The sequence below is a fragment of the Tamandua tetradactyla genome, chromosome 15, assembly GCF_023851605.1.
Source record: "Tamandua tetradactyla isolate mTamTet1 chromosome 15, mTamTet1.pri, whole genome shotgun sequence".
Classification (NCBI taxonomy): domain Eukaryota; kingdom Metazoa; phylum Chordata; class Mammalia; order Pilosa; family Myrmecophagidae; genus Tamandua; species Tamandua tetradactyla.
In genome coordinates, this window is record NC_135341.1 from 25889654 (window position 1) to 25914053 (window position 24400).

The window sequence follows — 24400 nt, forward strand, 5'->3', positions numbered from 1 at the left end:
AGAATTCTTATCAGAATGATATAAGATCAAGTAATGCCCCACTTATCCAGCCATCATAATTCCAACCTCAGCCATCTGTAATGAATCTCAGAAGCAGTAAAAAGTCCCGTGAGCTAGGAGAGCATTGAATGCTTTAAAAAAAAAAAGGCAAAGTACATTGACTCTGAATTCTGTGTAAATTAAGTTCAGTGATTTAACAAGCTTGCTGGTGGGTTTGTTTTCTTTTTTCCTGTCTATAGTTCTTCCTGGATTGCCTAGAAGACCAATTTAAAGGGGAAAAAAAGGAGGAAAAATAGATAGGGAAGAATGATAGACACAGATGGAAGTTTCCCCTTAGAAATTCACAGTGAAGATAGTTAGAGAAGAGATCCCAGCAACTCCAGCAGCATTCTGACCCCAGAATTAGTGATAAACAGCTCTCTGTATTTCAGTCAAATACACTGTGCTGCATCCCTGCCTCGAAATATACAGGTCTTGGCAAAAAATTTCTGAATCATGTGCAGAAAACTCGTTTACAAAGAAGTTTGTAATGCATTTACAAAGAAGTTTGTGCTTCATTTTAGGAAGAGTTCCATTTTTTAAAAAAGGTCTTTAAAGGGATATGCATCATTTATGTGGAAAATTAATATATATGGGGTATCTCATTTTTTCCTTAGTGCTGTTAGATACATTATTTTAGACATATTTGTATTTTCTCAGTCAAATGGAAAATTACTCCACAGGTTTCCTTCTTTATAGTTTCTGCTCTGATTTAAATTGCTTTCTAAATCATTCTAAAGCCAAACAAGGAGGTCTATTCTGTCAAACCGATGTTGTGGGGGCTGGGGGTGGGGTTCTTACAAAACAAAAATATAAATTAGGGAGTGTGAGGGTAGTTCAGTGGTAAACTTCCTGCCTGCCATGTGGGAGACTCAGGTTCGATTCCCGACCCATACACTTCCCAAAAACAAACAAACAAGCAAACAAACAAACGAAAGAACTAAACAAATGGTGCTGCAATAAGGGGATACTCACATGGAAAAAGAATGAAATGTGACCTCCGCCATACAGCTTATAAGAAAAAAATGTAAATTAAATATTGTTCTGTATTTAGCCTTTCGTAAAAAGGCTTTTTATATCGGATAAAATGGAAAATTTAAAGTTCTAGATGGATATTTATAGAGATAGTTTTAAAATGTCTTAAATGACTAAGCATATTTTTATGCCATCAAAGGACAACAAATTATATTTCATACTGAAATGGTTTTATATAACATCTTCATTAAAATAAGTACAAATCCCAGGATTCTTTCTGTATTTATTTTCTGATAGAGGCAGGAAAAAAGTGATAACCCCATTGTTTTTTTTCCATCTATGTGGGAAAATCTTCTGGGCATTCAGATGAGGTTAGTGCAGATCAGGACTCCTCATTTGAAGAACCAGGTGTTTTTTTTCTCTCTGCTTCTTTCCTCCCTCCTTCCCTCCTTTCCTCCTTTCTTCCTCTCACCCTTCCCTCTCCTTCCCTTCCTTTTGTTTGTTCATTCCTTCCGTCCTTCTTTCTCTCTCTCTTAATTTCCTGTTTGTCTTAGACCAATAGTGACTCAACTGTACATAATACTAGTACACTGTTAGGACCACATGCTATTCACTTTGCCTTTGACAGCCTCTAAACTGGCCTGTAACTCTGTTCAGTTTGATGAGTGCAAGGATTACATATTTGGATGTCAAAGCAATGTCAAATCGCTATGTATGTTGCTAAATACTCTCAATTTTGGTACTTAATGGTCACGGATCTGTTGCTGTTGGCTTGCAGGCAAGCACCTTGGATATAGCACGGATATATTAGTGTTGAACAGCATACACCCTAGAATGAAACCAAACTGCCTGGATTTGAACCCCAACTTTGCCATTTGCTGGCTGTGATACTCAAGACATGTTGTTTGACTTGTCTCTGCCCTGGGTCTCACAGCTGGGTCTCATAGGGTTGCCACAAGCAACATATGAACAAAATACTTCCTAGCTTAAAAGTTAATAACTTAATAGCTTGCTTACTGTATTTTGGAGGGTGGTATTATTGTTACTAAATCAGCCGAGCTGAATTTTGAACCTACTTGAGATTTCTATATTTTGCTGACTTCTCTGGAGTGATTGTTTTTTAAACCTAATTTACTTTTAAAGCATATATTTTAAGCAAATGCAGACTGTGAAAGTAATCAAAGTCAAGGGCATTATTGGGGGGAATGTGACCCAGTCATTCAGTAGGAATGAATGATTCAAATATTCAATGAATACTTAATAGCCAATGAATATTTATTGAGCATACCTTTCATATTCAGGATTTAGGGAACATCATTAGATTCCTGGGAGGTGAGCAGTGAATCCCTGAGTTTCTCCTGGAGGTCACAGCTTGAAAAATCTAAGTAGAGACCTTTTTTTTTTTAGTAACAGAGATGCTGTTGTCAGTTCCTTAACTTGAGGTATCATGCTTAGCCTCCAAGACACTCAAGTTGGCATGCTTGGTGCTGTGCAGACTACAGCAAATGCTACTCCTTAGGGTTACCCACAGTGAATAGCAGTAGTAGTTTTGCATTAGTGAAATGCTAGTGCCAATAGTGAGTTCTCTTGTTAATAGGTAATTATTGATATTTCTTCTGAGAGGACAGGTGAGTATTTTTGATTCTTTGGAATACTGATTATAAATTATTGAGAATGTGGACCACGGTTGGACTTTAGGCAATTATAAAACACAGAGTAAAAGAAATATTATAAATGCCTTTCTCCGAAAAGAGATTGATTTGTAATTGCATACTTAGAAAACCTATAACTTTATTGCATTTGTTCATACATTTGCTCGACAAATATGTTTTAGTGCTCCCTATGTACCAAGTACTTATTTGATGCTGAGAATATTTTCAGTGATCAAGGCGAATAAAGTCTCTGACTTCCTGAAGTTTACGTTATAGTAGGGGAGGCAGAAAAGAAAAATGAGTAAAAAATAAACAAACAAGGTAAGTATTATGAAGTAAATACCAAATTAATAAGAAGATACCCAGAAGGGCCTACTTTTTAAAAAGTGGTTAGGATAAGCATTTCTAAGGAGGTAAAGTTAGAACTGAGACCCAAGGACGAAAAGAAGCAAGTTATGTAAAGAGCTTGGAAGAGCATTCCAGGCAGGTTGGAAAGCAGTTGTTTACTCTTTAATTTACCATGCAGGTTTTGGGTCTCTTTGGAGTGTTAATTTCTTCATCAACTACTGCATCCTCCCAGGACCTCACTGAGGGCTGATCAGGGCAGGAGTTCTAAGGTACTGCCAGAGCACAAGATGCATTTCGGGCACCCCTGACTTTATTAAGTGCTATCCATCACTGCAGAAACCTCTCAGGCATTTAAACCATTGCAAGTTTTTCTTGATACAAATGGCTTTCATTTATTGTAATTTTTTTTGTGTATTATCTCCTGGGTTAACTAGTTTTGAAACTCTTGACTAGGCCTTTCTCAGAAGTCATCATTCTTTCCATTTGCTATATTTCATGTCTTCTTGTGCTTTACTAATAACGAATCAATAAATTACTCATTTCTTATCCTCATGTAAGTGAAACCATATATGATAAGCATTAATTAATTTTTATTTTTCCTTGGTCAGAAAATCCTACTGCTTTTTGAAAATTTCAAGTAGACTATGGAAATTAATTTACTGCCAAAAATAATCCTCTTCTTGTGCAGTATAAATTAAGTTTTAGTTTATTTTGATTTATCTATTGAAAATTACATGCAAGTCAAACTTTTTTTATTTGTAAGTTACTTTTTATAGATTTGTTATGGAACAGATTTATATTATAAATTTTTATTCTTTGGCCACAGTGAGAAAAGTCTAGAAATATTTGTTAATGAGTCTTGAAAACTTTGGTTATGAACTGGTTACAGTGTCTCCTTTACAGATTTCAATGATACTGAATACTTCTTAAAGACAGGAAATAAGTAATGCTGTATCTAGTGAAACTCTAGGAAGAGTTTAAATGTAATCATCATCAGCAAAAATTCTGAAAACAGCATGCTGTTAGTACATTGGCTTCCTTGCTACCTTAATTCTATATATTTGTTCAAGATGTACTCCAATTAGCATTGCAAATCTAGAGCCAATTATGGTACAGTGACCTAAATTCTTTGTGTTGTATGCATTGTCAACTAGATTTTTCAGCTAGTCTTGATTTTAGTAATAGTAAATATGTAAAAATAAAAAACTCAATGTAAATTTCAATTTTTGATTGATTTGAGTGATAGGCTAAAATTTTCACTGAATTTTTTTATGAAGTTATCATTACCTTTATATTGAATCTTGTTGAGATATAGTTCACTAATTTTACCTTACATTATCTACACTGGAGAAAATGGATTTAAATAAGCACAGAATATAAATATTTTAGGAATGTTAGCTGAAAGTTTACTACTATTCCTGAGAGAACAGGTCATATTAATATTTGTAACCATGGGTATTGATAGTCTCCTGGAAAATTATTTATTTTTTTGTTCAGTTTTCCATTTGCAAAGTAAAAATAAGAAATATCTTGCTAAAATGAGAAGTATTTTTAAAATGATAAATAATGATTCACCACAAAAAAGACTAAAGGTGAAAGAAAATTGGAGTAATGATGGTGAAATATTTACATTTGTATTTATTTTTTATGACCAACTTAAGGTACAGAAATATAATAGTAAATAATATAATGCAATGCTTCTCAACTCTGGTGTGTGTGTGTGTTTGTGTGTGTGTATGTGTGTGTATAATCATCATCAGGCATATCTTTACTTTTTTGTGTATGTGTGAGTGTATAGTATGTATAGTCAAAGGGATTGTTTCCAACTATTGTAGTTCTCTTTCTAGGCATACTATAGAATTTCAGTTTCTTCTTTTATTAGGTGTGGCTACATGACTTGCTTTAGCCAATGAAGATGAGAAGTGACAAGTTGTCACTTCCAGAGGAAGTTTTAGAAACTGGTACACCAGTTGCCATTTTCCCTTTTCTGGTGATTGTGACAAAACTGTGCCAGCCTGGGTGTCTGCTTTACTAGAAGAAGTAAACACATGTAGTGTGAACAACAAATAATCTTTTGCTATTATGTTCAGCTTCTGAGATTTGGAGGTTATTTATAACCTTAGCCTAATCCATCTTGACTATTACAGGGTTTAAAAATATAACTCAGTGTCACAAATATAAAAGCTTATTTTCTTAGTTTGCTAAGGCCTGTTATCATTAAAGGACATTGAATTTTATTGAATGCTTTTTTCCTGCATCTTTTGAATTGGCCAAATGTTTGTTGTTTTCAAATCCTACTGCTATTTGAAAATGATGACATTACAAATATTCTCATATTTAAAAATCTATTCCTGAGAGATAACCCTTAATGATCATCATATATGATATTAAAAAAAAACTTTTTTAATACTTTCAGACTTATAGGACAGTTACAGCAATAATGCAAACTTCATACAGAGAGCTCCATCATACCCCTGTGCTCCCCCAGACACCCAGATCCACCAGTTTTAACATTTTGTCATATCATTCTATTTATCTGTCCATCTGTCTGTCCATCTAGCTATCCATCTGTCTGTCCATTTTCTGAGCCCTTGAATGTAGGATGTATGTATCATGAACACTTAATACTGCCAAGTACATTTCCAAGTACGAAGATATTGACTTGTACCCAACAAGTAATAACGAAGGATATTAATGAAACCAACTTAGAGTTATCAAGTCCAGGAAATTTAACATTGCTTTTAAGTTTACAATCTTGCATTCCAATTTTTATATGCCCCAGTAATGTCCTTTTGAGGCTTTTCTTTTCCCTTATTAGATCCCTTGTTTATCTGTCTGTGTTCCATTCTGGGTAATTTTCTCAGATCACTACTTCCCTCCTTGTTTGTATCTAATATGCTGTTTTACCTGTCCTTTTTTTTCTTTAATGAAATTTTTTTTATTTGTAGAATTCTATTTGGTTCTTTTAAAAATCCTTTGCTTATGGTATCCTTTCTTTTATTATGGTTGCTATTCTGTTTATCTCTAAAAAGAGTTTAAACAGACTTATTTTATAGTGGCTTTCAGATCAGTCTATTAACTCAAATTCTAAAGAAGCTAATCTTCCAATTTTTTATATCTGCTTACTCTCCCTCATGGTACAACATTGTCTCATACTGCTTGTAATTTTGGAATGAGAGTTTATCTTCACTGGAGGGTATTTTTTTCATGGAAGTACCTGGCATGAGATGCTGAAGTTCCCTCTGGAGAAGCATCATAGTTTCTTCTACTGAGAATCTTAATCCTTTTACTAATGCAGTCAGTTTTTAAATGTCTTTCTGTTTTTGGTTCCCTCAACATAAGGCTAGTGTAAAGTCAGACTAAATTCTCATACATGTCTTGGGCTTGGGATTTTTGTTTCTTACAGTAGATTTTTTCTTCAACCCACAGTGAAGTCAGAAACAATCGTTTTTGCTATTTCCATGGACCAGTTAACAGAGGTTTCTAGAACTCCTTTCACAGAGAAGGTAGTCATTTTAGGGTTTGACTTTTTTGCAGGGGTCTCAGCTCCAGCTACCCATTTTATGTAGCCCAAGGCCACATCTACTGTTCTTACCATCCTGGGGTCCCTTTCCATCATTTTACACACACACAACATTAGGGTCTGATTTCTCCATATGTTTAAACCAGATCCCATCCCTACCACATATTACCTTGGTATCAGCTCACAACTGATCAGCCCTGGCTTTGTATTTCCTCTTCATTCTGATACCTGATAAACTTTCTCTGTTATCTTTCAAACTCATCTATGTACTTAAACTTCATTTTTTCTTATATTTTTCCAGACTGTGTGTTTGTAGCAGGCAGGGAATACTCATTAGTTCAGTCCACTATGTTGATAAAATCCCTTTCTTTCTAATAAAGGGAAATTAATGGTTAACAAAAATATTGAAGTATGATAATCGTTTATAGCTGATAGCCTTATTGAGAGAGGAGAGTGGACTAAATGGGGAAAGCTGGTTCTACACTCTCTCAGTTAATATCTATTCAGAATATATTATGTAAGTTGCCAGAAACTGCTCTTAACCCTGGGGATACAAGATAATAAGATATAATTCCTTTCTTTAGGGAGTTCATAGACTATCAGAGAGAATTATACGAAACAGATAGAATGTAGTGAAAGAAATGCTAATAGAAAAATGTGTGATTGCTATAAGCCTTTAAGTAAAAGGCAGTTCCTATTTTGCCTTTTTAAGATAGAGATGGGTTGCCAGAATATGGTATATTCCTAAAGGGTCTTATAGAACAAGTGAGTGCCCACAAAAGGTAAGGAAAGCATTTTAGAACAGAAGAAGAATACATGTAAGGACCATACCACTAGTATGGGTCTTTGGTTTGGCTAGAGAATGAGAAGTGAGTGAAGAAGTATTGCAGATGAAACTACAGAATGAGGCAAAGATTTCTGTAGACAAGAGATACATCATCTTTGTAAATTAGGAAGACTGCTTTGGTGGTTTTCTTGCTAAAGATCTGTTAAGTTGCTGAGAAAGCAAAAAACTAGGAGCAATGATTTGAGTTAGGATGCCATTATATTCATCCAGTGGTGATGGATTTTTAAAAGAAGCAGTAGAGGTGAAGTGGAATTTTCAGAGTCAGACCTTGGAGACTGAGTTGGAGAACAGAAAAAGTGAGAAAGACACCAGAATTTATTGAGCAATGATACCCTGCCAGGCATAATACCAAGTTTATTTAACATTTAATATAGCTCCGTAAGATAAATGATCATTTATAGATGAGGAAACAGGATCAGAGAAGTTAGATAGCCCAGTATCACCAGTGAAGCTGTAAGCCAGGGTTGTATGACTCCCAAACTGGGTTTTCTTTCTACTCATTTCATTGCCTTTCTGTAGAGAATTAAAAAAAAAAAAAAAGTGAGTCCGCCTCATATTGCAGGTTTAAAAAGTGAAATGATGAGCAATTCAAGAGTCTCTAAATAACTATAATTTGAAGCTTCAAATTACTTCTCAACTGTAAGCTAATTAAATCTTGCAAGGCCAGCCCCTCTGAAGTTGAAAACAATTTGGCATCTCTTTCTGTGCGTTAGGCTATATCTGTCTTTGCAGTGAGATGATTCTGTGCCCTGCATTTTCAGAACCTAATGGTGTTGACATTTGGCATGTCATTTGATAGGGCAGCTATGCTAAGTATAACAATTACTTCCAAACCTTAGTGAAAGCTATCAGGAACTAATTCAGAAGCTATACCCTTATCACTAAGCTGGTTCACAGTTTGAAAAACACTGATGAGAAATGTTTTATTGATAAATATGTTGCCACCATAAATTGAAGAGCAAATAACAATTATTAATATTTTATTGCAAGGGAAGTTCTTTGGGGCTCTTCAAAAAAATTTTTATATAAGTAAGTAAAGTAGAAGACTCTGATTCTTATAAGCCAGGTGGAAAGCCAGCACCAGTCTTTCCTGCCAACTTCATCTTCCTTTCCTCCCCAACCAAACTTGCAAGCATTCTTTCCTTTTTAATCCTTAAAATGCTAGTGATGGGCCGAAAGAACCACTGAGATACAAATGTGAAGTTCAAAAATAGCCCAAGGTCACTCCTGAAATCATCTCTTACCCATGTGTTAGGGTAGAATTTCTGGGTCAAGGAATGAGAAAGTATATATCATTGTGGTTTAGAGCATAGATGTTAGAACTAGACCATCTGGGTCAGAATCCTAACACTGACTAGATTTGTGATTTTAGGCACGTTACTTACAATTTCTGTGCCTCAGTTTCCTCATTCATAAAATGGGAATAATGAGAGAACATATCTCATGGGTTTGTTTGAAGATTAAACAATATACATGCCTATAAGTTCCATATAAGTTTTTATTGTTGGCATTATCATCCTTGATATTTATGAGTAATAATGTTTATTTCAGTGTGTTATCGTGATTATTAAATTTAGATGATAAAATGTTTGCTATTTTATTTTTAATAGGCAAACTCTTTTGAGCTGGGTAAGAACAATCTCTTTTATATAAACCTATTACAGCGTTTTGCTCTGATTTTTTTTGTATAAATCTTTCAAATAGAAAAGATTTAAAACTGAATCATAAGTTCTCAAATTGCTACATGCATTGAGTATGGCTTTTGTGCTTTTTTTTAATTTTTTTTTATTGTATTGTATAACATATAACAAAGCAAAGAAATAGAAAAGCAGTAGTTTTCAAAGCATTCTTCAACAAGTGGTTACAGGACAGATCCCAGAGTTGTCATGGGCTACCATGAAATATGTTCTACCACTAATTGTGGTGCTGTGCTTTGAAATTTATAGATTTTTTGTATTTATATTATTTTCCACAAAAAAAGAAGGAAGAAGAGTTGATTGTGATGATAAAAAAATATTTAACCCCTCTAGCCTCCTATATTCTGTAGCACCTAGAAGGAAAAATATGAGAGGATCATATGGTAGTGACCCTCTCATATTTTTCCTTCTAGCTGCTCCAGAATATAGGAGGCTCTAGGGCTTAAATACTTTTTTTTTTTTTTTTTTTTACTTTTTTTATTGCATAGTATAACATATATGCAAAGCAAAGGTTTAAAAAGCAGTAGTTTTCAAAGCACTCTTCAACAAGTGGCTACCAGAACAGATCCCAGAGTTTGTCATGGACTACCATATGATCCTCTCATATTTTTCCTTCTAGGTGCTACAGAATATAGGAGGCTAGAGGGGTTAAATATTTTTTTATCATCACAATCAACTCTTCTTCCTTCTTTTTTTGTGGAAAATAATATAAATACAAAAAATCTATAAATTTCAAAGACAGCACCACAATTAGTGGTAGAACATATTTCAGAGTTTGACATAGGTTACAATTTCACAATTTTAGGTTTTTACTTCTAGCTGCTCTAAAATACTGGAGACTAAAAGAGATATCAATTTAATGATTCAGCATTCATATTCATTTGTTAAGTCCTATTTTCTATGTATAATTCCACCATCACCTTTGGTCTTTCCATACCTCTTTTTAGGGGTGTTTGGGCTATGGTGAGTCTAAGTTTTTGCTATTGGAAGGGTCTGTCACTAATATGGAGTAGGGAGATGGAACTATCTGATGATTTGGAAAGACTGGGCTAGGTTTCAGGACTCGACTGGGGACCCATCTGGAGGTTGTAGGTTTCTGGAAAGTTAGTCTAGTGCATGAAACCCTTGTTGAATCTTATATATTGCCCTAGGTGTTCTTTAGGATTGGCTGGAATGATCCTGGTTGGGGTTTGCAGGTTATTATAGGTAGCAAGGTCTACCCAAAGCTTGCATAAGAGCTACTTCCAGAGTAGCCTCTCGACTCTATTTGAACTCTCTCTGCCACTGATACTTTATTATTAATTACACGTCTTTTTGGTCAGGATGGAATTGTTGATCCCACGGTGCCAGGTCTGGATTTATCCCTGGGAGTCCTCTCCCACGTCGCAAGGGAGACTTTCACCCCGGATGTCATGTCCCACATAGGGGGGAGGGCAATGATTTCACTTGCAGAGTTGGGCTTAGAGAGACTGAGACCACATCTAAGCAACAACAGAGGTCCTCCAGAAGTAACACTTAGACATGCCTATACGTAGTCTGAGCTTCTCTGCTACCTACATAAGCTTCACAAGAGTAAACCTAATGATCAAAGGCATAGCCTATTGATTTGGGTGTCCCTAAAGTTTGACACAGTATCAGGGGATTCCCTGATGGTAAGGTTTAATAGTTCCATGTTCTTTCTCCTCTCCCTCAGGGGACTTTGCAAATATTTTTTGATTATCTGCTTAATATACTCTAGGATGTTTCCAGGCATTACATTAATCTATACAGGATTAAAGGACCTCTTTCTTATTCTGTGCTTCCTATATTTCAGTTGTTCAAATATACACATAGGTTGAATTAGGTTATGTACTGCAAAAAATTTCAGTTCCAGACCAAATAAACCTTTCTTCCATTGGTCTCAAAGAGAATGTGTAGTTCTAAAATATAGACACTGTCTTCCTTACCCCTATGTTCTGAATTACTTTAACCCCAACCGATTTGTCTTAGTTCTTATCTCTAAATATCAGGTTACATATATAAAGCAGCCTCTCAAAGTACAGAAATAATAACCACCACTCCGGACTTAATGAGTCCGCTCTAAAAGCTTACAATCTAGGCCCCTGTTTTCTTATAAGCATTTTCCAAACGTGACCATACCATGGCTATTGTTTGTTTCTGGCTTATTTTGTCTCACCAAATATGTTCATTCACATGGTTGCATATCTCATGACATTGTTCCTTCTTGTAGCAGCATAACCTTTGTTCATAAGTTTACACCATCTTTCGCCAGTCTACTTCTCCATCAGTGCGTCCTTCATCCACCTGCATTCATCGGGCATCATATCGAGGGCCCAAAGTCCACAGTCTATCAGCATTCTCAATGTTAGATGATTTTATTGTTCCCAAGAGACAGAAAACCAATACACACACCCACGCCGAATAGGAACTCTAAACCACCTGTTAACTCTTGTCCTTCCCCCCATTATTTACCTTTCCTCTTGCTATTGTAGTGCTGATGGTTTACTTTTGAGCATAGCCAATAGTATGCAATAACAGTTTTCCCCCTGAACCCTGAACTTAAGCACTCTTTAAAGAAGAATCATATCTTTGAAGTAATTCTTACGAGAACTCATTCATGTTTTTAGTTTTAGTGTGAATCCATGGGGCGTGTATGTCTATACAACTGCGTTCAATCTTGTTTATCTTCAATATGGTAATATTACTTCTAGACCCTCTAGAGAATCACCTTTGCTCCTATCTATTCCCTTTGACTGGAATTCAGCCTCATTAGCTAATGGTTCACCCATCTCTAGCTTCTATGTATCTCTAAGTCCCCTATATTCTGTTTTATAAGCCTCTGATTATACCTTGATGCTGGTCATAAAAGTGGAATCATGGTATATCTGTTCTTCTGTGTCTGGCTAATTTTGCTCAGCATTATGTCCTCAATCCTCTTCCATCTTGTCATGTGCTTCAGAACGTCATTTTGTCTTACCACTGCATAATATTCCATTATATGTATAAACCATGTTTTGTAGACCCATAGATCTGTTGATGGATATTTGGTTTGTTTCCATCTTTTGGCAATTGTGTGTAATGCTGCTGTGAACATCAGTGTGCGAATGTCTGTTTTTGTCTTTGCTTTCAGCTCTTCTGGGTATATACCAAGTAGTACTATTGCTGGATCATAGGGCAACTCAACATTTAGTTTCCTAAGAAAATGCCAGTCTTCCATAGTGGCTGCACCATTACACATTCTCACCAGCAGTGCATAAGTGTCCCAGTTTCTCTACATTCTCTCCAACATTTATAATTTCCTGTTTGTTTAATAGCAGCCTTGCTTACAGGTGTTGAGGTGGTATATCATTGTAGTCTTGATCTGCATTTCCCTTATAGCCAGTGAAAATGAACATCTCTTCATGTACTTTTGAGCCATCTGTATTTGCTCCTCAGAAAAATGCCTATTCATATCATTAGCCCATTTTATAATTGGGTTGTTTGTTCTTTTGTTGTTGAGTTGTACAATTTCTTTGTATATACAGTAAATCAAATCTTTGTACAATATGTGATTTCCAAATATTTTCTCCCATTGTGTTGGCTGCATCTTCACCTTTTTGACAAAGTCTTTTGAGGTGCAAAAGCATTTGATTTTGACGAGTTCCCATTTTTGTATTTTTTTTCTTTTGCAGCTTGTGCTTTGGATATAAAGTTTAGGAAGCTACCTCCTATTACTCAGTCTTGAAGATGTTTCCCTACATTTTCTTCTAAGAGCTTTATGGTTCTAGTTCTTATATTTAGGTGTGTGAACCACTTTGAATTAATTTTCATGTAGGGTGTAAGATAGGAGTCCTCTTTCATTCTCTTGACAATTGATATCCAGTTCTTTCATGCCCAAATATTGAAGACTATTTTGTCCCAGTTCAGAGGATTTGGGGGCCTTGTCAAAAATCAGTTCACCGTAGATTTGATGGTGTGTTCCTGCACTCTCAATTCAATTCCATTGGTCAGTGCTTCTGTCTTTGTGCCAGTACCATGCTGTTTTGGCCACCGTGGCTTTATAATAGATTTTAGTCAGGGAGTATTAATCCTCACACTTTGTTCTTCTTTTTTAGGATGCTTTTAGCTATTAGGGGCCTTTTTCCCTTCCAGATGAATTTGTAGTTAGCTTTTCAAAATCGTCAAAATAGGTTGTTGGAATCTTGATTGGTACCGTGTTGAATCTGTCCATCAATTTGAGGAGAATTGACATATTTAGCCTTCCTTCCTGTGAGCAGGGAATGTCTTTCCACCTATTTAGATCTCCTTTGATTTCTTTTAGCAATGTTATATAGTTTTCTGTGTACAAGTCCTTTACATCCCTAGTTAAGTTCATTCCTAAGTATATGATTCTTTTAGTTGCTCTTTTGAATGGAATTTTTCCTTAACTGACTCCTCAGCTAGGTCATTGCTTGTGTATAGAAATGTTACTGATTTTTGCACATCAATTTTATATCCCACCACCTTGCTGAATTTATTAGCTCAAATAACTTTACTGTAGATTTCTCAGGATCTTCCGACTATAGTATCTGTCACCTCAAATAATGAGAGTTTTACTTCTTCCTTTCCAATTTGGATGCCTTTTATTTCTTTGTCCTGCCTGATTGCTCTAGCTAGAACTTCTAGCACAATGTTGAATAATAGTGGTGACAGTGGGCATCCTTGTCTTGTTCCTGATCTTAGGTGGAATGCTTTCATTCTCTGTCCATCGAGTATGATGCTGGCTATCGGTTTTTCATATATTCTCTTTATCATATTGAGGAAGTTACCTTTGATTCCTATCTTTTGGAGGGTTTTTATCAGAAAAGGATGCTGAATTTTGTTGAATGCTTTTTCAGCGTCAATCGAGATAATCATGATTTTTCCCTTTTGCTTTTTAACATGTTATATTAAATTGATTTTTCTTGTGTTGAACCATCCTTGCATTCCTGGTATGAACCCCACTTGGTCATGGTGTATAATTGTTTTAATGTGCTATTGGATTCAATTTGCTAATATTTTATTGAGAATTTTTGCATCTTTGTTCATTAAGGAGATTGGCCTGTATTTTTCCTTTCTTATAGCATCTTTACCCAGTTTTGGTATTAAAATGATATTACTTTCATAAAATGAGTTAGGTAGAGTTGCTTTTTCCTCAATTCTTTGGAAAAGTTTGAGCAGGATTGGCCTTAGTTCTTTCTGGAATGTTTGATAAAATTCCCCTGTGAAGCCACCTGGCCCTGGGCTTCTCTTTGTAGGAAGATTTTTCATGACTGATTGAATCTCTTTACTTGTGATTGATTTGTTGAGATCTTCTGTTTCTTTCTGAGCCAGTGTAGCTTGTTTGTGTGTCTCCAGGAATTTCTCCATTTCATCTAAGTTGTCTGGTTTGTTGGCATATAGTTGTTCATAGTATCTTCTTATGATTTATTTCTTCAGGGTCTATGGTAACGCACCCCTTCTCATTTCTGATTTTGTTTATTTGCATCCTCTCTCTTTTTTTCTTTGACAGTCTTGCTAGTGGCCCATCAATTTTATTGATTTTCTCAAAGAGTCAATTTTTGGTTTTATTGATTCTTTCTGTTGTTCTTTTGTTGTCCCATTCATTTACCTCTGCTTTGTTCTTTGTTATTTCTCTTCTCCTATTTGCTTTGGGGTTAGTTTGGTGTTCTTTCTCAAGTTCCTCTAGGTTTGCTCTTAAGTCCTTGATTTTTGCTCTTTCTTGTTTTTTAATGTAGACATTTAAGGCAATAAATTTCCCTCTCAGCACAGCCTTTGCTGCATCCCATTCATTTGGTAAGTTGTGTTCTCATTTTCATTCATCTCCAGATAGCTACTGATTTCTCTAACAATTTCTTCTTTGACCCACTGTTTGTTTAAGAGTGTGTTATTTAATCTCCATATATTTGTAAATGTTCTTGTTTTTTGGGGGTTATTGAGATCCAGCTTCATCCCATTGTGATCAGAGAAAGTGCTTTGAATAATTTCAATATTTTTAAATTCATAAAGACCTGTTTTGTGCCTCAGCATATGATCTATCCTGGAGAATGTTCCATGAGCATTAGAGAAGAATGTATAACATTGCACTGTGGGTACAATGACCTATATATGTCTGTTAGGTCTCCTTCATTTATCAAGTTATTTACCTTCTCTGTTTCCTTGTTGATCCTCTGTTTGGTTGTTCTATCTATAGAGGAGAGTGGTATATAGAAGTCTCCTACTATTATTGTTGAAACGTCTGTCACTCCCTTCAGTTTTGCCAATTTCTGTCTTAGGTACTTTGGAGCTCCTTGATTGGGAGCATAAACATTTATGATTGTTATATATTCTTGGTGAGTTGACCTTTTAATTAGTATATAGTGTCCTTCTTTGTCTCTTATGATGTCTTTACATTTAAAGTATTTTGTCCGATATCAGTATAGCTACTCCTGCTTTCTTTTGGCTATAACATTCAAGGAAAATCTTTTTCCATCCTTTCACTTTTAATCTATTTATATCCTTGTGTTTAAGATGACTCTCTTGTAAGTGGTATATAGCTGGTTTATGTTTTTTAATTCATTTTGCCAATCTGTATCTTTTAATTGGTAAGTTTAGTCTGTTAACATTCAAAGGTGTTACTGAAAAGGCGTTTCTTGATCCCACCATCTTATCTTTTTTATTTTATTTGTCAGATCTATATATTCTTTTCCCTCTTTGTGTTCTTTTAATTACCCTTAGTGGTACTCTTCAATTTTGTACCCCCCTCCAGGCCTTCCTCTCCTGTCTTTTTTTTTTTCAGCTGGCAGAACTCCTCTTAGTATTTCTTGTAGGGCCGGTCTCTTGTTGACATATTCTTTCAAGACTTCTTCATCTGTGAGAACTTTAGTTGCTCCCTCAATTTTGAAGGACAGTTTGGCTGGGTACAGAATTCTTGGTTAGAAGTCTTTCTCTTTCAGGATCTTGAACATATCATACCACTGCCTTGTCACTTCCAGGATGCTAGTTGAGTAGTCTGAACTCTTGTCATATTTGATTTCCCTTGTATGTAGTAGATTGTTTTTCTCTTGCCACTTACAGGATTTTCTGCTTCTCTTCAACAGACTGATTAATATATACCTTGGGGAAGGCCTATTTGGATTTATTCTGTTTGGAGTTCTTTGGGCTTCTTTGACTTGTATATATATATATGTCCTTTATGAGGGTTGGAAAGTTTTCCCCCATTATATCCTCAACTACTCTTCCTAGCCCTTTGCTCCTCTCTTCTCATTCTGGGACGCCAATGATTTTTGTATTGGTGTACTTTGGTTTCCCTGTCATTTCCCTGAATTCCCATTCAGTTTTTTCCATCTTTTTTCCCATTTGCTGTTTTGAGTCTTCAAAGTCAATTATTCTGTCCTCTATATCACTTGTTCTTTCTTCTGTGTTTTCACATTGGTGTTGTATGCCTCTAGTATGTTTTTACTTGCTCAACAGTCTTTAATCTCTGTGATTTCCACTGTTTTTCTATTTATTCTTTCAAATTCCTCTTTGTGCTCTTCTACTGTTTCCTTGATCTTCTTTATGTCATTCGCTATCCCACTTATTTTATTAAGTAGAGTTGTATGATCATCTTTCATTAGTTGTTCCAACGTTTGTGTCTCCTCTGGTGTTTTAATTTGGTCATTAGGCAGGGCTATATCTGTCTGCACTGTGATATGCCTTAGTGATCTTCAGCTGTCTTCATGGCATGCAAATATCTTGATTGATTTACTTTGGGAGTTGATATCTTTCAGTAGTCTAAGGCCTTGTGTTTGCAGGTTGGTTGTACAGCAGGGAGCAGAGCATGGGGTGGAGCACTCAGTATGTAGATTTATTTCATGGCAGGTATGGGTGTAGGTTGGGGATGTTATGCTGCTACTTGTGAACGTGGGTGCCCAGGGGCCATGGTGGATGTAGCTGTGCAGGTGCACCGGTCTGGGGGTCATAACCCTGGTATTCTCTGGTCTAAGGCATGGGGCCCTTTGTGTGCATGTATAGAGCTGTGGCAGCAGGTTGGTGTTGTGCCTTTGTGGTTTGGTGGCAGCTGTGACCCTGCTGTACAGGTCAGCAGTTTTTCAGAGCTAGGAATTGAGGCTGAGGGCTGTGCTCACGCATGGTTCTAGGACTACTGTAAAGTGCGGTTCCCAGAGCTGAACCTGTGCATGTGTGTAGGCCTGGGAGTGTGGTAAACGGATGCAGTGAGCCCAGGAAGTAGGGATGATGCTGTGCGACACTATGGGTGGCCAGGGGCAGGGGGTGCCTAGATTTGGAGGTTAATGCACACAACCTTTATGTGCTGGTAATAGCCTGCAGAGAACAGCAAAAAAGAGGTAGTGCTCAGGAGGGATGCAGGAGAGGTGGGTTGGACTGCACTTGGGGTGGGGGTGGGGGGCGGCAGGTATGTGTACTGGGGCCTGGTGGGGTGGGGGAGCCTTGAGGAGGGGTAATGGGAATAGGTGATATGTTTCAAATGCTTGGGGTATGGGGTGAGTCGCTGTTTATGGTGCTGTACTGGTGAGGGTAGCATACCCGAGGAATGTGGCCTGTCTTACTGCTTAGTTCTGCGTCCCCATCTATGTACTCCCGCGGGCTCTGCGGGTCCGCAGGAGGCTCCATACCTCTGCCCCTCAGCTCCTTGGCCTCTGCAACCAGGGCTGCCACATGGGGTGCAGAAGACTCTTTCAGGTCAGTCACACTCCCAAATCGCTACCTCAGTTGCCCTCCTGTCCGCTCTCCAACCTTTCCCTGGAGCATAGCCAATATTGAGCTACTCCAGTTGGCCATCTTCCTGGAAGTCTCCAGCTTTTGTGCTTTTGAACAATGTATTTTTTTTTTTTTTTTGCATTTAATTGAAAACAAATAGTTTAGTGCAGCCACATACATTCCTTCTGGTTTAAGTAATCCATAGAGTTAAAATGGCAAAAAAGTTGGGATTAACCAGATTTATGATCAGCAAAGGAATATTGTGAACAGCTTCCATGTAACAGGTTGGCTACTTTGAATGTACCAGACTGAGCCATAAAACCCACCTAGTTGCTGTACCATTCCAAAGAAGATCACTTAAATAGTTTAGTGTCGCTAAAATGATTCTGGTTAAGAATTTCTTAGAAGAAACCATAGTGATTTATTATTCTGAGTTTTTTGAGAACCGTTAGTATCCTAATGGCCCATGGTTAGAACATGTTTCTTGAAATGTTGACCCCCCTCCTTTTTCTGTTCTTTCATCTGCATTTTCTTAATACTACTAATCAGGCTTACGTTTATTTCATATTGTCTAGCCTTCACTAGATTTCCCTGCCCAACTCTTTTTGCCTTAATTTTTCCCTTTTTCTCCTGAGTGATCTCCTTTAGCTTATTACAATTAACCAGTTTGATGGTACATTTTCTTATGCTTCTTAGCACACAAGTTTTAAAAAGGGATCATCAAGAAGATTTTTTCCACTAATGGAAATTGAAACATGGTTGTAATACAAGTGACAAGTCCCTCTCAGGTCTTTGTCTAGATAAGGAACTATAAACATCTGGGCAAATGGAATTTCTGACTACTTTCCCTGTCTTCTACAGACTGGAGGATGGTTTTGTAACTGACAGTCCGACTGGAGGGCTATGCTTCCCCCTCTTCTAGCTTATTTTGATGGTTGTCATTTCCCATTTTCTCTGGAAAAGAAAGTAGAGGAGTCTCATTAGCACAGTGTGACCATGTGACATCCCAGTATGCCTCAGAGTTGAGTGTTTCCCTCTCCGCTGTCCTCGGGACATTCCTTCCCAGGAGATGTCAAGGCCTACACTGTCAAGGTGGGGGCAGTCGCCCCACCTAAGAGAAGTCTAGCACAACACTCCCAGGAATACCTTTGTCCTCTAAGTTTTGTGTTTCCTGAGGGCTGAAAAATGAACATGCTGTAGAAGAAGGAGAACTTTATATATGGCCATAATGGGCCTCAGTAGAGACTTAATGGTCAAGGCATGTAGGGGAGATACTCCCATTGGAAAGTAAGTAGTTTTCATGGGTCTAAACCAGAGGTGACTCACTCCCTAGAATGTCAAAGGCAATGCCTTGTTTGATACAAGATGCTTTAACCTACAATACTGTGTTACAAAAGATGGACTGTCTCAGCAGGCACTGAAAAACTCTGTCAAAGAGGTGAAAAGAGGAACAGATACAGCAGGAGGAAGGGTCTGATGGGCAAAGAAATCTTAGGCAGGATCAAGTGGTGGTCCTAAGAGGGGAGGAAAGGAGAGAGTATGGGGAGGTCTCAGAGAACCGAGGAGAGAGAGAGAGAAAAAACAGGGACTTGATTTAGCTTCCATTGGACTCCTCCTCAACACAGGGGGAAGCCCCCAGTCAGGTCTCAAGGGACAGTATCACCCACCACTCTGAATCTCTTTGGATCTGCTCGGTGTAGAGATGGGCTTCTGCCACCTCCGAGGAGGGAGCCAGAGATTCAGAGTAGACTTTTATATCCTGGGGAAGGTGGATCAGAGCCTCTAGATTCCTAGAGACACAGAGTCATATGAGGACATAGGAAAAGATAACAATGAGAGCTCTTTGTCCGCCGGCCCAGAGCGGCGATCACGCCCCGCCAGCCAGCCCGCCCTCCTCTCCCTCTTTGTCCGCCGGCCCAGCGCGGCGCTCACGCCCCGCCAGCCAGCCCGCCCTCCTCTCCCTCTTCCCCACTCTGCTCTGGCGGTGCTCCATCTGCCATCTTATCCTTCCCTTTCTCCTCCTGCTCCGGCGGCTCTCCAACCACCACCGTGCCCTCTTCCGCCTTCACCGGCTCCTCCGCCACCGGCCTCGACAGCCTTGCCACCCTCACCTTTCCTCCTCCAGAACAGCTACTGGGGTAGTAGAGACAATACAGAGCAGCTCCCAGAGCCACGACGGAGATCAAAGGGATGGCGTACCCCATCCTGGAATGGCTGACTGTCTGGGAGAACCAGCTCCGGTGAGATCGCCGAGGGGCACGGGCTTTCCCAGGCGGGACGGCAAGTGGCCAGAGTCCCTCCCTTCCTCCTTCCCAGGCCAGCTGGCAGAATTGGGCAGGGGGTCCCCTCGGGCCACGGCGGCTGGCGCCCCCACCACACGAGGTACCCCGGACCAACTGAGAGAGTTGGGTCGGAAATCCCCAGACCGCGAAGAACCGTGACTGGGGGGTCCCTTCCAAACACGTGACTCCCCGGACCGGCTGGGAACAGTGCACTCTCCTGGGCTGCGGCAGTTGGCGCCCTCCCGCCACACTTGGCGCCCCAGGCCAACTAGGAAATTCGGTTGGGCGCTCACCCGGGCTGCGGCGGCCGGCGACCCTCCCCGCGTTCAGACCCCTGGGCCGGCTGACACTCTTCCAAGCCGCTTCGGCTGCCGAACCTCCCCCACAGCGAGAGTTTTCCAAAGTTAAAGGACTCACAGCAACTTTTACTGGTGGAACCCGTAGACAAACGTGTGCCACGAGTGCCACCTACTGGGCAGGATAAGAAAAACAGAACCCAGAGATTTCACAGAAAAATCTTTCAACCTGTGGGGTCCAACACCCAGGGAAATCTGACTAAATGCCCAGACGCCAGCAGAAGATAACGGATCACGCTCAGAAAATTGAAAATATGGCCCAGTCAAAGGAACAAACCAATAGTTCAAATGAGATACAGGAGCTGAAACAACTAATGCTGAATATACGAACAGAAATGGAAAACCTCTTCAAAAATGAAATCGATAAATTGAGGGAGGACATGAAGAAGACATGGGCTGAACAAAAATAAGAAATAGAAAAATTGAAAAAACAAATCACAGAGCTTATGAAGTGAAGGATAAAGTAGAAAAGATGGAAAAAACAATGGATGTGTACAATGATAGATTTAAAGAGACAGAAGATAGAATTAGTGATCTGGAGGATGGAACATCTGAATTCCAAAAAGAAACAGAAACTATCCGGAAAAGAACGGAAAAATTTGAACAGGTTATCAGGGAACTCAAGGACAATATGAACCACACAAATATACGTGTTGTGGGTGTCCCAGAAGGAGAAGAGAAGGGAAAAGGAGGAGAAAAACTAATGGAAGAAATTATCACTGAAAATTTCCCAACTCTTATGAAAGACCTAAAATTACAGATCCAAGAAGTGTAGCGCACCCCAAAGAGATTAGACTCAAATAGGCGTTCTCCAAGACACTTACTAGTTAGAATGTCAGAGGTCAAAGAGAAAGAGAGGATCTTGAAAGCAGCGAGAGAGAAGCAATCCATCACATACAAGGGAAACCCAGTAAGACTATGTGTAGATTTCTCAGCAGAAACCATGGAAGATAGAAGACAGTGGGATGATATATTTAAATTACTAAAAGAGAAAAACTGCCAACCAAGACTCCTATATCCAGCAAAATTGTCCTTCAAAATGAGGGAGAACTTAAAACATTCTCAGACAAAAAGTCACTGAGAGAATTTGTGACCAAGAGACCACCTCTGCAAGAAATACTAAACGAAGCACTAGAGTCAGATACGAAAACACAGAAGAGAGAGGTATGGAGAAGAGTGTAGAAAGAAGGAAAGTCAGATATGATATATATAATACAAAAGGCAAAATGGTAGAGGAAAATGTTATCCAAACAGTAATAACTCTAAATGTTAATGGACTGAATTCCCCAATCAAAAGACATAGATTGGCAGAATGGATTAAAAACCAGGATCCTTCTACATGCTGTCTACAGGAAACACATCTTAGACCCAAAGATAAACATAGGTTGAAAGTGAAAGGTTGGGAAAAGATATTTCATGCAAATAACAACCAGAAAAGAGCAGGAGTGGCTATACTAATATCCAACAAATTAGACTTCAAAAGTAAAACAGTTAAAAGAGACAAAGAAGGACACTATATACTAATAAAAGGAACAATTAAACAAGAAGACATAACAATCATAAATATTTACGCACCAAACCAGAATGCCCCAAAATACGTGAGGAATACACTGCAAACACTGAAAAGGGAAATAGACACATATACCATAATAGTTGGAGACTTCAATTCACCACTCTCATCAATGGACAGAACATCTAGACAGAGGATCAATAAAGAAATAGAGAATCTCAATATTACTATAAATGAGCTAGACTTAACAGACATTTATAGGACATTACATCCCACAACAGCAGGATACACCTTTTTTTCAAGTGCTCATGGATCATTCTCAAAGATAGACCATATGCTGGGTCACAAAGCAAGTCTTAACAAATTTAAAAAGATTGAAATCATACACAACACTTTCTCAGATCATAAAGAATGAAGTTGGAAATCAATAATAGGCGGAGTACCAGAAAATTCACAAATACATGGAGGCTCAACAACACACTCTTAAACAACAAGTGGGTCAAAGAAGAAATTGCAAGAGAAATTAGTAAATACCTAGAGGTGAATGAAAGTGAAAACACAACATATCAAAACTTATGGGACGCAGCAAAGGCAGTGCTAAGAGGGAAATTTATTGCCCTAAATGCCTTTATCAGAAAAGAAGAAAAGGCAAAAATGCAGGAATTAACTGTCCACTTGGAAGAACTGGAGAAAGAACAGCAAACTAATCCAAAAGCAAGCAAAAGGAAAGAAATAACAAAGATTAGAGCAGAAATAAATGAAATTGAAAACATGAAAACAATAGAGAAAATCAATAAGGCCAGAAGTTGGTTCTATGAGAAAATCAATAAGATTGATGGGCCCTTAGCAAGGTTGACAAGAAGAAGAAGAGAAAGGATGCAAATAAATAAGATCAGAAATGGAAGAGGAGACATAACTACTGACTTCACAGAAATAAAGGAGGTAATAACAGGATACTATGAACAACTTTACGCTAATAAATGTAACAATTTAGATGAAATGGACGGGTTCCTGGAAAGACATGAACAACCAACTTTGACTCAAGAAGAAATAGATGACCTCAACAAACAAATCACAAGTAAAGAAATTGAATCAGTCATTCAAAAGCTTCCTAAAAAGAAAAGTCCAGGACCAGACGGCTTCACATCTGAATTCTATCAAACATTCCAGAAAGAATTAGTACCAATTCTCCTCAAACTCTTCAAAATAATCGAAGTGGAGGAAAAACTACCTAATTCATTTTACGAAGCCAACATCACCCTCATACCAAAACCAGGCAAAGATATTACAAAAAAAGAAAGCTACAGGCCAATCTCTCTAATGAATATAGATGCAAAAATCCTCAATAAAATTCTAGCAAATCGTATCCAACAACACATTAAAAGAATTATACATCATGACCAAGTAGGATTCATCCCAGGTATGCAAGAATGGTTCAACATAAGAAAATCAATTAATGTAATACACCATATCAACAAATCAAAGCAGAAAAATCACATGATCATCTCAATTATGCAGAGAAGGCATTTGACAAGATTCAACATCCTTTCCTGTTGAAAACACTTCAAAAGATAGGAATACAAGGGAACTTCCTTAAAATGATAGAGGGAATATATGAAAAACCCACAGCTAATATCATCCTCAATGGGGAAAAATTGAAAACTTTCCCCCTAAGGTCAGGAATAAGACAAGGATGTCCACTATCACCACTATTATTCAACATTGTGTTGGAGGTTCTAGCCAGAGCAATTAGACAAGAAAAGAAATACAAGGCATCAAAATTGGAAAGGAAGAAGTAAAACTATCACTGTTTGCAGACGATATGATACTATACGTCGAAAACCCGGAAAAATCCACAACAAAACTACTAGAGCTAATAAATGAGTACAGCAAAGTAGCAGGTTACAAGATCAACATTCCAAAATCTGTAGCATTTCTATACACTAGTAATGAACAAGCTGAGGGGGAAATCAAGAAACGAATCCCATTTACAACTGCAACTAAAAGAATAAAATACCTAGGAATAAATTTAACTAAAGAGACAAAAAACCTATATAAAGAAAACTACAAAAAACTGCTAAAAGAAATCACAGAAGACCTAAATAGATGGAAGTGCATACCGTGTTCATGGATTGGAAGACTAAATATAGTTAAGATGTCAATTCTACCTAAATTGATTTACAGATTCAACGCAACACCAATCAAAATCCCAACAACTTATTTTTCAGAAATAGAAAAACCAATAAGCAAATTTATCTGGAAGGGCAGGGTGCCTCGAATTGCAAAAAAGATCTTGAGGAAAAAAAACGAAGCTGGAGGTCTCGCGCTGCCGGACTTTTAAGGCATATTATGAAGCCACAGTGGTCAAAACAGCATGGTATTGGCATAAAGATAGATATATCGACCAATGGAATCGAATAGGTGCTCAGATATAGACCCTCTCATCTATGGACATTTGATCTTTGATAAGGCAG

At 37.9% G+C, this 24400-nt stretch overlaps 1 protein-coding gene across 11 annotated transcripts in view; it reads left to right on the forward strand.

The window, feature by feature from the left end:
• Positions 1 to 24400, forward strand: part of CFAP20DC (CFAP20 domain containing) — a 301331-nt gene that overhangs the window by 47694 nt on the left and 229237 nt on the right. The window contains exon 3 of one of the 11 annotated variants that reach the window (XM_077128822.1): positions 3193 to 3283. The exons of the other annotated variants lie outside the window; for them this stretch is intronic. The gene's annotated coding sequence lies outside the window, so the exon portion shown is untranslated. The remainder of the gene's footprint in view (positions 1 to 3192; positions 3284 to 24400) is intronic. 11 annotated transcript variants of the gene reach the window in all.